The sequence below is a fragment of the Lissotriton vulgaris genome, chromosome 10 (genome assembly GCF_964263255.1).
Source record: "Lissotriton vulgaris chromosome 10, aLisVul1.2, whole genome shotgun sequence".
In the NCBI taxonomy this organism is placed as follows: Eukaryota; Metazoa; Chordata; class Amphibia; order Caudata; family Salamandridae; genus Lissotriton; species Lissotriton vulgaris.
Genome location: NC_141698.1, coordinates 805,781,734 through 805,796,607, shown reverse-complemented (window position 1 = coordinate 805,796,607; position 14,874 = coordinate 805,781,734). Strand labels below are relative to the sequence as shown.

At 43.5% G+C, this 14,874-nt stretch overlaps 1 protein-coding gene across 1 annotated transcript in view; it reads right to left on the bottom strand.

Moving 5' to 3' along the window:
- Positions 1 to 14,874, bottom strand: part of MYRIP (myosin VIIA and Rab interacting protein) — a 1,654,117-nt gene that overhangs the window by 1,380,458 nt on the left and 258,785 nt on the right. The window lies entirely within an intron of this gene.

Here is a 14,874-nt window from a genome sequence, read left to right as displayed (position 1 = left end):
ACCAGTCCTGCATGTCCTGGTGCAGTGCTGCAAGCTGCTCCTAGAGGTCCCTTGTGAGCAAGGTACCAGCACTGCATGTCTACAAAGTTGGAGTTATTGCCATTGTAAATGGCAATGTTTTTTTACCTACCCATGTTGCAAGGTGCAGTACCCTATTTGGCCAAAAGGGGACCTCTTTTGGTTACTAATAATAATAATAATAATAATAATAATACGAATAACAAAAGCATTTGTAGAGTGCAACAGCTACCTCAAGCAGAGGTGTCGCGGCGCTTCGCTGTCAACAGCAGGTGAGGAAGGTCCAACTGAGGTACTAGCATTGGCTGAAGAGCCTAGTCTTCAAGGTCTTTCTGAATTCATGTTCAAACTTGATCAGGTGCATATGGGAAGGCAGGGAGTTCCACAGCCTGGCCATCCCCTCAGTGAAGGACCTGCCTCCCATATGGGACTTAGCAAAATGAGGTACACAGAACAGGTGCTGGGAGTTAGATCTTGTGTTACAGCAAACAAATGTCCATCAATTGTGCGTCTTTTGGGAGTTAGATTTCAGCGTGCGTTCTTGTTGGTATAGGCAGAGCCTACGCTTAAGATAGACTGGGCTACCATATTGCAAAAGCTGAAAGGCCAGAGTCAGGGACTTAAACTGTATCCTTTTAGCTACAGGTTGCCAATGAAGTTGTCTGATGTGTGGAGAGATGTGGTGACAGAACGAGACTCGACAAATTAATTTCTCTGCCACCCTCTCCACCATCTTTAATCTATTAATCAGATAGGCAGGCAGTCCAAGGTAAAGGCAGTTTGCTAAATCCAGCCAAGATGTCACAGTAGCGTTGAGTATGATCCTGTCACAATCCTCCGGCAACAGATGCAAGAATTTCCTTAACCTTCCCAAAGCATGAGGCTGATATATGACAGACTTGGGCCAAGAAAGAGAGGTCTGCCTCCCATTTGACACCCAGGTTTTTCACTGTGTTTGCCGGTAAAGGTGGCAAATCCATTTCTACTGGCCACCAAAGTCCGGTGGGGGAGGAGATGTCTGGTCAAAGAACAAGACCTCTGTCTTGTCCGCTTTACGTTTTAAGCTGTTATTATTCATCCAGCATGAAATGTCTTTCAAACACCCCCTAAATATAGTAAAACAATCAGCAGAGTGATCTTTAAAAGAGAACACCAGCTGGATGTCGTCTGCATAGGAGTCTGCCTTCACTTCTCAAGAAGCAATGGGAGAGAAGAATGGCACTATATAGCTGTTGAAGAGCAATGGGCTCCGGGCCGAGGGCTGAGGCACTCCACACCACAGTGGCTTAGGTTCCGATTGATGGGGTTGGAGAAATACCCTTCAAGAGAAGTCTTTACATATGGTACTGCACCCTGCAAAAGATATGGTAAATCCACCTACCCATAATGCATTGCATGCAAGACAGTACTACGAGTACATTCAAATAACTATGTCCATATATACAATTATTAGCTTTGAAATGTGACAAAAGAAGTATTACATTAATTTTGGATTAGGTTGTACTCTGTGTGGAGCTGATGAAGGGAAATTTATAGACGATCTCATATAAATGTGAGATGTTCTAGTGAGTGAACTAACCACAGCCAGCCTAGCTTAGGACCCAGTGTGGGTCTTGCTGGAGCCTTTTAAGAAAATAGTGTCTTTGAGGCTGTAACTAAAACCTAGGGAGTAACAACACATGTAACAGGGGGTGTCCTCGTGTTAAGTAAGTAAGTAGTTTTTATTATGCACGATGAATTAAAATCTTTGCACACACATAACAATAAAAGATTTCTTGTTCACAGTTAAAATGAAATAAAAACAATGTTAAAAAACCATCGATAAACATATTTGCGGTTATACAATTGGCTATTATGGTTGTCGGTGAGTCTAAAGTGCGTGTGCATCTGAAAAAGCTGGACTGACAATAGTTTCCCTGAGTTGACCAACCGTCCTAATACAGCATATTAAAGGGCATTATTTTGAGCATATAGTCATTGTTAATGTAAAGTGCTGGTGCAGCTGTAAGGTGCTGTTACTTGCTTTTTGCAACTCAATTCAAGTGGTGCCTGGTGCTACTATATTTTTGACCTGGAGTCTGCATGCAACACATTTTTGAGTCTCTTGGTTAAAGTCTCCAAAAATGTTGTTAGCCGGTTGGATTGAAGCACAGCTGTACAGCCTGCCTGCTGGTCCGCTTGCCGTGATGTCTGAAAAAGTGTCATAACAAGGTGCATCTTATGTCCTTTAGGTGAGGGCAATTACAGATGATGTGAATAATGTCCTCTGTCCCACTTTAGAGTTTAATTGGCCCGTGCACAGCCTGTGTTTAAATTAAATTCAATGAAACGTTATTTAAGTTCAAATAGGTGCTCCTAAGGTGTCGCCCTCCACCCATGGGCGAGTAAAGTGAAATATGAAAGGAGTGTGATCAATTGGAAACTGATGACATCCCTTAGGGCACACTGGTAGGCAGTGAAATCCTCCTCTGTTATTCAAGAAACAAACTTAGGAAGTTTTGAAGAGTTTATTATATTCTTGTTAAATGTAATCACCTTAACTTAATCATATTGCCATTTTAAATTTTTACCCATTTACTGTGACTTAATCGCGTTACAGTAGCGTTTTTTCTACCTCCTTTGATTATGTGACCCCGAGTAGCATTATTTATTCACTCTCACCACAGTCTTTAAACTTGGCGACCACACTATTTCTCTAATACACATTGCCTTTTAATAATTTCCCTAGCTGGGTTAAGGTGACTTTTTCATTGTGATTTATCAAGTTACTGATTTTCATTACCATGTGTGATATTCAATATTATACTAAGAACAATATATGTTGTTTTTGTTTAGATGCTCCCCGATGAAGGGCGCCTGCCCGAAATGCATTGGAGCTGGATTTAACCATGTATACCTATGAAAAGGAATTGAACATATGCTTTCAACAAAAACTTTATTGATTATTGGATACAATGTGATTACATTTAACAAGAAGATAATAAAGACTTCAAAACTTCCTAAGTTTGTTTCTTGAATAACAGAGGAGGATTTCACCACCTACCAGTGTGCCTAAGGGATGTCATCAGTTTCCAATTGATCACACTCCTTTCATATTACACTCTGTCCCACTTTCACATAGGCGACAGGGCTGCGGACCTTCTCTCCTTTCCCTTGGGGGGTGATGGGGGTTGATCAGAATATCCCCTAGTTGTAGCTTTAAAAAAATTCCTTTGTCCTTATTTTGACTCCTGTACTCAAGTAAGATTGTGGTTTGAGTATTTCATAGTCACTGAGCCATGTGCCTCTATAGAAAGCGTTGTCTTGTCTTTTAAGAGTTGCTTCCTTTAAAGTTCACACAGAAACGGACCACTTCGCGTCACTTTGCAATCGGCTGTGAAGGTCATCTAATGTTGTCTCACAGAGAGATACTGGGAATGAGGTATCATTAGATGACCTTCACAGCCGATTGCAAGGCGACGCGATGTGGTCCGTTTCTGTGCATACTTTAAAGGAATCAACTCTTTTTACCGATTTGTGAAATTGCAGTGGTGCGGAGCTGTTCAAGCTGTATGTTGAACCAACTGAGAGCTGAAAGGAATCATTAAAGAAAACATCGCCCGCATGGCGGAAATTGTCAAACCAAAGTACAACTAGGTTTCCATTTAATCAACAGTAAACATTCTTATACCCTTTGTAAAAGCACCACCCGTCTGGTGCAAATCGTGCCTTCCACATTTTAACCTGCCTCTTCTCGCCTGCAATGTGCAAGTGTATTTCTCTATTCGATCGGATAAACTAGTCTTCGCCCTGAAGAGAATCCCACAAACCACCTTGGGAATCTAAACGTGTAGGCATTACACAACGTGGGTAGCAACTCCTTGAATTTCTTACACAATGTGGATGCTAAAGGTTGTCCTAGTATCTGCTCCATTTGTGAACTAAGACTGGTGTTATAATGTTTAGATAAATGTATCACGCTTCATGTATTGTTTGTTACATCATATTGTTTCATCACAAAGATTGTATGTCTTTGTTTTATTTGTTGCCTTCATATGTATAAATTGTTCCTGATTGAAACTTATCTGCACTTACCTGACCCATGATTAAATGGGGAGTAAAGTGCACATAATTAAGTAGCAAATAAATGCTTATAGTCCATATCAATGGAATTGAGGGCCTATGGTCTGTTAAATTGGTTTAGCGGCCTTTGAATGTGAAGGCTAGGACAACCCCCCCCCTTTTCTCATAGTTCAAGCGCTGCCTAGGCGAGACCTGTAAGTACTAGCAAGTTGCTAAATTGTTGTGATTTGTGTTTTTACCTCATGTTTAGGTTAATGACTTTAGCACAGTGTAAGTGACTGGTAAACCTTAGAGAGAATCCTAATATTTAAATATGCCCAGACAGCACAGCTTTTGCCATACTTTATGTAGTCAACAGGAAAAGAGCTACAGAAGCACTATTGAGAGATGGGCTTTGACACCCTCCACATGAGTACAGAATTTGATTGGGTGAAAGTTCTGTGCTTCCACATAGGGAGTGCTTGTGTTGCCTCTTATTGGCTGTTGAGGGGTTTCCCCATACCCAATAAGGTTACCTCGCTGCAACGTAAGGATGCAATGGCTTGTAAAGGGAAATTTCTCATTATAAAGTAATGCTGTTCCTGAGACAGATTTCTTTCCATGGTGCGGTGTTAGCCAACAGCAGTATGTCCAGCTGAATTATTATCTATGGAAAGAGATCGCAAAACAGCACCAGCAGAAGCCCCATGGCACAATAACACACACCAGTCATGACTAGAGAGTTGTTTTTTTTTATTTGATAACACGCACATATCCATACTGCCTACAATCAAGAATAAGGTTAATGTGATCATATATAGTTTTGCATGTGTGAGATAGCTGTGCCACCACTCCATCAGATCTGCAGAATGAGTCCTGTGAATATATTGCATTTTGTGATTTTGTTTCACAAGAAATGTGCGGAGAAAAGGGAGGAATAGGGAGGTTCTGATAAGGAACAGAGTCAGCGGGAGCATTGCCCACACGTTTCAGTAGTCCACCCAGCCTAAAAGCTACTGTTTCCGGCAGTGGGATCAGCGGGGTCTCAGGCCCTTCCTGGCTGTCAGGTACTGTGTCAGGTAGGCACTTATTGTTCGAACATCCCTTTTATATACACAACAGCAGAGGACGGCAGGTTTCTCAGAACATTACTATTTCTCCCATACTGTGCAGAAGATAGTCTGCACCTTGAAAATACAAACAGCACCAAGAGGTTAAATATTGGTGAACTGTGCCCTAAACAGAGTTGAACAGAACATTTCCACCTTCTCTTCTTACATCTTTATTTACAATCTGTTCATATTTCTTTAATAATTTTTTTTCTAAAACTTCTCATGTTATTCTGTTTCAATTCTTTTCTTTTCCCCCTACTTCTCCGGTCTTTTGCTAGTTAAACATATTTGACTGCCATTCTTTGGATTAGTCATCAGATAACTGTGTCACTTGAACACAATCCTCCTTACATCTAGCTATTGCTATGCGCAATACTCCACTGCTCCCCGTGTAAGTCTGTGCTACAGAAGGAATATGCTACTTACCAGTATGCATCTGTTCTTGGCATAGAGGGCTGCAGAGTGGTACATTATGAATAAATCGCCATCTGGTGTTGGGCTCGGATGATTGCACTTTGTTTTTCTCTTGGAGAGTCTTTTGTATCTTGGTGACTCCTCCCTTGGTTGGTAGTGCGCATGGGCATCGGCTCCATCCTTAGATTGTTTTGCCATAGTAGGGTTAGATGGAGTAGTATGATAGAATACAGATAAGAATGCCCATGTAAGTGTATCTAAATAAGATAATGTTGGAACAGACACAGGTTTCCGGGGAGGCTGGGAGGGCATGTACCACTCTGCAGCCCTCTATGCCAAGAACAGATGCATACTGGTAAGTAGCATATTCCGTTCGAGGCATATGGGCTGCAGATGGTACATTATGAATAGACTATACAGCAGTTCTCTCCCTAGCGGTGGTTGCCCGTGTCTGTTGCAACTGTCTGAAATAAAGTTTTTAATACAGCTTGTCCCACTCTAGCTTGTTGTGTTGTGTGCACATCTACACAATAGTGTTTTGTGAAGGTGTGCGGTGTAACCCAGGTAGCTGCTTTGCATATGTCATCTAGTGGAATGTTTCCCAAAAATGCCATAGATGCTCCTAGTTTACGTGTAGAGTGAGCTCTAGGAGGAACAGTTAATGTTCTCTTTGCTTTTAAGTAGCATATTTGAATGCATTTTACAATCCATCTGGCAATGCCTGCTTTAGAGATGGGATTGCCCTTATGTGTAGGAGAAAACGCAACAAATAGCTGTTTTGTCTTTCTGAAAGTTTGTGTTCTTTCTATATAGTACAATATTGCCCTTCTAACATCCAATGTATGTAGGGCTCTTTCCGCTACTGTTTGTGGTTTTGGAAAGAAAACCGGTAATTCCACTGACTGGTTGATGTGGAATGCCGAAATTACCTTTGGTAAGAATTTTGGGTTTGTTCTAAGAACCACTTTATTTTGGTGTAACTGCATGAATGGTTCTTGAATCGTAAAAGCCTGCAACTCACTTACTCTTCTAAGTGACGTGATAGCTATGAGGAAGGCCACCTTCCATGTGAGGAATTGTATTTCACACCTATGCATAGGTTCAAAGGGTGGCCCCATTAGTCTGGTAAGTACTATGTTGAGATTCCAGACTGGGGAAGGTGGTCGTCTTGGTGGAATGACTCTTCTGAGTCCCTCCATGAAAGCTTTAATTGCTGGTTCTTTAAACAGGGAAAGATGTTGCCTGTTTTATAGGTACGCCGCTATAGCTGCGAGATGAACTCTGTTAGAGGTATATGCTAAGTTACATTGCTGCAAGTGTAGTAAATAGCAAATGATTTGTTTAGTGCATGCGTCCAGAGGGTTGATGTGCTTACTGTTACAGTGTATAGCAAACCTCTTCCATTTTGCTGCATAGCATGCTCTGGTGGTAGGACGTCTTGCTTGTTTAATGATTTCCATACATTCTGGTGGTAAATCTAAATATCCAAACTCTATGACCTCAGGAGCCAGATCGCTAGGTTCAGTTGTTTGGAATCTGGGTGCATTATTTCTCCATGGTTCTGTGTAAGATGCATGGGTAATAATCTTAGTTTTTGATGTGGCACCTGTGAGAGTTGTAGTAGAGTGGTGAACCACGGCTGTCTTGCCCACGTGGGTGCCACTAGTATCATTGTCATTGAGTGTTGCTGCAGTTTCCGGACCACTAACGGAATTAGTGGGAGAGGAGGGAAAGCGTAAGCAAATTTGTTGGACCAATTTATCCATAGTGCATTTCCCTGGGACCGTTGGTGTTGGTACCTGGATGCGAAGTTTTTGCATTTTGCGTTCTGATGATTGGCAAACAGATCTATCTCTGGTTGCCCCCATCTCTGGAAGAATGGCTGTAGTATTTGGTCGTGCAGCTCCCATTCGTGTACTTGTTCTGACTGTCTGCTTAGGATGTCTGCTATCTGATTTTGAACTCCTGGTAGGTGTTCTGCTAACAGATAAATCTTCTGAGGAATGGCCCATCTCCAAATGTCCTGTGCTAGTTTGGATAGTTGGAGAGAGTGTGTCCCCCCCTGTTTTTGAATATAATAGATTGCAGTCATGTTGTCTGTTCTGATCAGGACTGCCTTGCTTGTTATTTGCATTTGGAAAGCCTTTAGTGCTAGAAATACTGCTAATAGTTCCAGGTAGTTGATGTGCAGTTTCTTTTGCTGCACACTCCACTTCCCCTGCACTGTGTATTTGTCCATATGTGCTCCCCATCCGGAGAGCGATGCGTCCGCTGTTATTATCAGTTGTGGAATCGGTTCTAGGAACGACCGTCCCTTGGAAATGTTTGCTGTGTTCCACCACTTCAGAGAGCGATACGTCCGGTCGTTTACCAACACCAGATCTGTAATCTGACCTTGAGCCTGATTCCACTGTGTCGCTAGACACTCCTGTAGTGGACGCATTTGTAGCCTGGCATGTGGTATTAGCAGTATGCAGGAGGACATCATGCCTAACAGTTGCATAAACACTCGTGCTGGTAGTGAGTGTTGTGGTTGAAATCTTTGTATTAACCCGACCATTGTTTGTATCCTGATCGGATTGGGGTATGCTATTGCCTTTTCTGTGTCTATAGTAGCCCCCAGGTATTGCTGAATCTTGTTTGGTTGCAGGTGTGATTTTTTGTAGTTCACCGTAAACCCTAGGTGGTGCAGCAAATGAATTGTCTTCTGTGTGTTGTGAAGACATTCCTCTTGTGACTTGGCCTTTATTAGCCAATTGTCCAAGTAGGGGAAGACATGTATTTGTTGTCTCCTTAGGTGTGCTGCCACCACAGCTAGGCATTTTGTGAACACTCTTGGTGCCGTTGTGACCCCGAACGGAAGGACTTTGAACTGATAGTGTTGTCCTTCCACTACAAACCCCAGGTATTTTCTGTGGGCTTTGTGAATTGGGATATGAAAGTAAGCGTCTTTTAGATCCAGTGTAGAAAGAAAGTCCCCTTTCTTCAGTAAAGGGAGTACCTGTTGGAGCGTGACCATGTGGAAATGTTCCGAATTTATGTAAGCATTGAGAGGTCTAAGGTCCAAGATTGGTCTTAGGGACCCGTCATTTTTTTGGGGATTAGGAAGTATAGAGAGTATACTCCTGTCCCTTGTTGATCTTTTGGGACCTTCTCTATCGCATGCTTTTGTAGAAGTGCTAGTACTTCTTCTTTTAACAAAGTCAGATGATCTTGACTCATTGGACGCTGTTTGGGGGGGATCTTTGGTGGGGTAGCTGTGAGTTCCAGGCAATAACCATGTTGGATAATTTGTCTCACCCACTTGTCTGATGTGATGTTTTCCCAGACAGGTAGGAACTGTGATAGACGTCCCCCGACCGGTGTTATGTGGTCTGGGGGGAGTTCTATGAAGTCACTGTTTTGGGGTTGAGGCGTTGCGGTTGTTATTATTTCCGCGGCCTCTACCTTTGTTGTTGTTACCCCTGTAATTACCTCTTGAATTGCCTTTGGGTGATGTAGGTGTGAAAGAGGTGGATTGCTGATTTGTTCCTGTATTTATTGAGCCCCCTCTATAGGTGGATCTACGAAAGGAACCTCTTTGTGTTGGCTGTTGCAATGCTCCCATTGACTTCGCGGTTTCTGTATCTTTTTTCATTTTTTCTAAGGTCTCATCTGTGCTTGAACCAAAAAGTGTCTTTTGATCAAATGGTTGGTTCAATAAGGACGTTTGTACTTCCTGTTTGAATCCTGAGATTCTAAGCCATGCATGTCTCCTTAACATGACACTGGTGTTGATGGATCTTGCTGCAGTGTCTGCTGCGTCTAGGGCGCACTTAATGGAAGTATTAGTTATTATTTTACCTTCCTGTATTAACTGATCTGCCTTTTTCTGATGTTCCTTTGGGAGATGTGTGATGAGTTTTTCTAATTCATCATAATGTGCCCTGTCATAACGTGCAAGTAGTGCCTGTGTATTGGCTATACGCCAGCTATTTGCCGCTTGTGATGCTACTCTCTTGCCTGATGCATCTATTAATTTTGACTCTTTATCAGGTGGAGGAGCCTCTCCTGTAGATAATGAGTTTGCTCTTTTACGAGCGTTTGAAACTACAAGCGAGTCCAGAGGTACATGCCCTTTGATAAATATTGGATCCCTTGGAGCCGCCTTATATTTTTTATCAATTCTTGGGTTTAACACCCTAGCCCTCACTGGGTCTTTGAATATTTCTTCTGTGTGACTGAGAAGACCCTTTAGCATAGGAAGAGTACCTGATGTTCTTTGTGCATTAGGTAGTTTCTCTAACAGGAAATCCGCTATTTGAGGTTCTGTATGTATATCTACTTTATGATATTTTGCTGCCCTATTAATGAGCTGTACAAACCCTGTGTTATCATCAGGTGGTGAAGGCTTTGAGGGATATAACTCTGGGTCGTTGTCCTCATCTGACCCTACGTCATAATTTTCCCATGGGTCGTCCTCATCTGGGATAATTTAATCATCCCCTTGAGGTTCTCCCTCCCCTGGATCACTGTCTACATCAGACTGTGGTGTAGATGGTCTTGGTGTGGAAGGTGTAGGAATATTTGGCATAGTGTGAGGAATAGGAGAAGAGGGTGTGACCTTAGGTCGAGGAGAAGCAGGAGGAGTTGTATTTGTCCCCAGAATTCTCTTTTTTGAAGGAAGAGATTTATCTTCTGTCTGTTCATTCTTTCTCTTCTTCGTCACTACTTTGCCAGTTTGCGGATCGATAAACAAATCTTTTGTTTGGGATCTGTCTGTTGCTCCTGAATCGGTACCGAAGGCCTTGGTTCCGAAAGGTGCTTATGTTTTCGATCGTCAATGTTCGGTGTTTTCGGCACCGAGTGTCTACTCGATTCCGACTTCCTGGGTATCGAGTGAGTCTTGGACGTCGAATCATGTTTCTGTTTCGACATGGAATGTTTCGATGCCGAGCTTTCCCTCGTATGAAGCTTCGGTGTCGAAGTCGATGTCGACCGTTTCTCGGATCCGACATGGTGGGAGGCCGAGTGTTTCGGTTTCAGTTTCGGTTTCGTTGCCGGGCCGGAGGGCGGGGCGTCGGAAACTTTTTTCTGCGGTTTGACCGGGCTCGAAGGTGGGGTCGTTACCACACGGGGTCGGTTTTTTGGTAAGGGGACGTCGTCACTCACGGTTTGTTGCACGTCGAGTTCTTCGACATCCGACTGGTCCCCTTCCGACCCCGACTGATCCTCATGATCCTCTTCTTCCTCAAGTTGTTCGTCTCCGAACAGCTCCGGGATCGCCTCCGACTGCATTCTGGAAACCTCGTGTCTTCTAGCACGACTATTTCTAATCGTTAGCTTGGAGGAGAATGCTGCGCAGGCTTCGCAGTCCCTGGATTCGTGTTCAGGCGATAGACAGAGGTTGCACACCTCGTGTAGGTCCTTGTGTGGGAACTTAGCACCACACGTTGGACATTTTTTGAATGGAGTCCTTTCCATGGACTCCGGGCTTGACTGCGTCGAGAAAGGCCTCCTGTTCGTCGACGTAGATCAAAGTTTTTCCTTCGATGTTGAATTCGCAACGCGCCGGAATGGAAATGAAACGCGTTCGATAACAATACCGTTGAATTGGAAAGGGAATACGCGCCGATAAATCACTTTTTTCTGAAGTTGATCTGGAGCGTCTCAATCCTCATCCGAACCTGATGGCGGAAAAAAACAATCTAAGGATGGAGCCGATGCCCATGCGCACTACCAACCAAGGGAGGAGTCACCAAGATACAAAAGACTCTCCAAGAGAAAAACAAAGTGCAATCATCCGAGCCCAACACCAGATGGCGATCTATTCATAATGTACCATCTGCAGCCCATGTGCCTCGAACATACCAATACACACTACACTCTTGGTCTCGCATGTTACAGACATTTGTAAAGTGTTTTTTTTAGTTCTCCTGATTCCATTTACGTGCTTAAGAACTAGAAGGGATGTGGACATTATCATTGCAGTAAGTACAGGGGCAACTGGACCCAGGATATGATGAGCGCACTAAAAGTGGCCACTTCACTCAATGTAATCATTTGCACTATTTCCAGTACTAGGCTGTCATGTGACAACCAAATGTGTTCTGGGTTTTGTAGCTTTGGTTTGCTTCCACTGAACTCACTAATCAAATGTGGGAGCGAGACCGCCCCGCTTCTGCACCTCCAAACCCGTGGTTGAACTTCCCACCAGAGTTTTCTCATGTCTGGCGAGCAGTTCTTTGGCGTTCCCATGGCAGCTCATTTGAAAAAGGCGCCACAATGGGAAATAAAAGGCAGTCCCCACAGGGCATGGACTATTAAGTCCATGCCCTGCAGGGATTGGGGTGCATGCAGACCGGATAGCACAACATGTGCCCCCCTGCCTGCACCCCATGATGCAGAGGCACAAGGGGGCCCTCTACGGTCGACCCCCTTTCTTTCCTGACTGCCACACTTTTCAGGGTGGTCGCACCGCCTTGAAAAGTGTAGTGTGAGGAAACTCATAATATGCTTGACGGGGCCGCTGCATATTGTGGACTCAAGACTGCTGCGCCACTCCCAAGTGGTTGCGCCGGTCCCAAGGAGGCCCTACCATAATGGTCTTAATAGGTCAGTAGGAAAATCGCCATCCTTGAGCCACCACAATTAAGGTGGTCCTTGGACCGTCAGGCTCAGAATAAGGCCCCAAGCCTGGAAACAATGTCTGTGATGGCATGGTGTGAGATGGCTTCCCTGAGCCCATGGCACCTCAATTATGACGTAAGCCATTTTTCCTCCATCTTTCTAGAGAATGTATTATTTTCATTATTTCTATCACCTGTTACCATCCTTTTCCTTCCCGAAACTCTTCTCTCACTCTCAACAGTTTTGAAAACATTTTATGTAATATATTTATACATTCCTGTAATTTGAGTTTCATCTCCCTTATACCGCTTTTCAAACTCTTATAATCATCTCACTATTACTTGATGCTCCTTTCAAGCAGTCTTTTCTCCTACATCATCTTTCTCCATCCCTCCTGCATGATCCTCTCAGCTTTTACTTACTATTATCTAGCTCCATTTCCTGCATACCCTCTTCACTCAGTCACAATCTTCTTACCCAATATGTCTCTTTATGTCATTATCATCCTTCCACCATCACCTTCCATCTACTTTTCTACACAGCCTTTGTGTTGTTGTGAGAAGGCATTTTACGTACCGACATGAGAATAATTATCTACTGTGAAGAAATAATGCTCCACAATAATGTGTTAGACATAAGGTTTGTATTGTGCAACTTATTTTATTGGTAAACCCATTACTTTGAGACCATTCATACTCACTTTAGTCATTCCTGGTTAAGGGACTTCACTTGCCTAAATGGGGACTCCAAAACAAATCTATACCTTAAGAACAATAATGATCAACCCACATTTGCCGGTACACCACAAACATAAAGGTTCCATAAAAAGAAGACCTCCTGTGGCATCATCAAGCCCCCTGACAGCCTGAATCAGTAAAAAAGATGGGAGGAAGGGAAGAAGGGAGGTGATAATGACTGGAATTGGGAAACATAAACTCGGAGTAATGGAATGACCAGTAAGCAATGTAAACATTACCTCTTTGTCCAATTCCAATCCAAGTGAAGTAACACCAACGCAAACAAAACTGAGACAGCCGGTCAGTGTACCCACAACCAGCCATCCCAGAAGCTCCATCCTGAATGCACTAAAGCAAAGTATGAATGACAGGTTTTTTTTTCTTATATAGCACGAACTTAACCCGAAGGTATCAGAGCGCTTTACATGAGCACCAGTTATGTTACACAAGGACACATTCATTTTTGTTAGGCACTGGGAGATTAAGTGATTCGCCCAGAATCACAGGATGTTGAGCGTCATTGCCGAGACTCAAACCTGGTTCCCCAGATTTGAGATTGATTGCACTAGCCCGTTAAGCCACATCCTCACATCATGTATGCTCACAACCAAAGTGAAGGAAAACAAGACCAACCTCATCGCCTTTTATCCTGAAGTGAAAACTGGAAGATGCTGTGAAGGCACCACCAAAGGCAGCCCAGCAACACACCCCAAAAGCAGCCCAGCAACCTCCAGCACAGAAGTACAATGTGCCCCCTACCCAGAAAGCAGGCAAGCAGAATTAAAAAACTGAAACAAAACTGACAAACCCAGCATCTGTAACAAGCAGCAGTACAACATGAGTAGTACAGCAGTGCAAAAAGAGGAAACATCATATGGGACACAGAGACCATTGCAAAAGGAAACAATGACAATCGGGTACAAAGACCAAGGATGCTGATAACCACCACTGTTGAAAATCTGGCACCAACCAGCCAATAATTCTCTGTAAGAGTCAACCCTTAGATGCAAGAAGGCACGGACCCCCCACAAGTGACATAAGGGCCAATATCCAAGCAAAATATCTTGCGAAATGACATATACATAGCAGTACAACATGCAACCAACAAAACATACAAACAGCAGCCCATACCCCAGAACCCACCACTCTGACTACTAGACAGAAGAAAGACTGGGTGTAGGGACTATCATAGTTCGGCATCTGTACATAGAAGAACAAAGAACACAGGAGAAATGCACATTCTGGCACAGTGGAAAAGGAACAAGAAACAAAAGCAACATCGCTAGACACCCACAATCCGTGCACAATGACTAAAATTAACACTGTCAGAACAAGCTAGTCTATCCTGCACAACCAGACCATTGACGAACTGCCATAATCAGGCTGTTATCATCACCACCACAGTGATGGATGAAAATATGCAGAATCTTTTGAAACCTGAGTGAAACTGCTCTAGTTACAAGAGGCGCTGCATGGGGAAACAGGGCCCACACCCCACAATTCACAGAGCTGCCAAAACCACCAATCAGGTGTAACTCACCCCAGATATCATAGGAACAGGATGCACAATTCATCAAACTAGGTCAGCAACTCAGAAAGAACAGCAGGAGGCCACAAGTGGGAAAATGCACATTAAGCCTAAACAGGCCAAAAAGGCAACTGCGCACACCATAAACCTGCCCTGTGGACAAACCAGTACTACTAATAACTCACACTGAGCCAGGTCCATCAACAGAGGAAGCCAGCAAAGATACATAGTAGCAGCAGAAATCCTCCAAATTCTGAGGCTGACTCACAAAGTAAATAAGAAATTGAAAAGAGGAAAGTCCCAAGAAACAACCCAAGAGCCTGACCGCAATGCCCTGCAAACCCCAAAAAGCAGCTGGGGAAAAAAAAACACCTGGACGGAAATCAAATTGAAACAACCTATCACCAAAGTAGCC